We start from the raw sequence: 962 nt of genomic DNA, 5'->3' as shown, positions 1-962 counted from the left end.
CCGTGTCATTCTTATAGTGTTCTAGGCTAAAAACTTTAAGGGTTAATTTTGACTCCTACTTCTTTGCCACATGTCCAACCAGTCACCATAGCGTACTTCCTTTGAATAGCATTTTCTATTGTCCTTTTATATCCATTTTCACTGTAAGTAATGATGATCTGAGGCCTTTTGCTTCGATTATTGCAATAACCTTCTTATGGTCTCTTTGTCTCCAGCCTTTTCCCCTACTTCATACATTTGTCAGATTAATTTTACAAAAATGCTTTTTTTTCCCACAAATTTTCCATTCTTTTCTATTAGAATGTAAAGGCTTCACATTTTATGGATTCATGCTCAAACTCCTTTAGAACAAAGTTCAAAATACTTTGTCAGGGTCTGGGGTTATAGCTCAGTGATGGAGCACTTGCTTAGCATTCGTGAGACTCTGGGTCCTATCCCTAGCATGGTAAATAAATAATAATTTTAAAAGTCCAAAGAATTTACCATATGATCTGGAGCTAAGAAAAGATATCAAGTAATAGCATATAAAAAGGATTTTGAGCTTGGGAATGGATGTGCTTGCTAGCCACTAAGAATGGACGAGATCATGTATATAGTACCACAAAATGAAGTAAAGGTCTGAACCTTGAAGAATTTGAACATTTGAAGATTAGGGAAAGGAGGGAGAACGAACAGAGACTGACTAGAAACAAAATGTGGGAGGAAAACCCAGAACACAGATTTTGTTTTGTTTTTGTGAAGTAGTAGATTAAACTTAGGGCCTCGTGCATGCTAGGCCCTACTACTGAGCTATATATTCCCAGCCCTTTATATATATATATATATATATTTTTTTTTTAATATTTATTTCTTTTAGTTTTCGGCGGACAGAACATCTTTGTTTGTATGTGGTGCTGAGGATCCAACCCGGGCCGCCCGCATGCCAGGTGAGCGTGCTACCGCTTGAGCCACATCCCCAGCCC

The sequence above is a fragment of the Marmota marmota genome, unplaced genomic scaffold (assembly GCF_001458135.2).
Source record: "Marmota marmota marmota unplaced genomic scaffold, marMar, whole genome shotgun sequence".
NCBI lineage: Eukaryota > Metazoa > Chordata > Mammalia > Rodentia > Sciuridae > Marmota > Marmota marmota.
The sequence above is the reverse complement of the archived record's forward strand: the minus strand, read 5'-3'. Positions refer to the sequence as shown.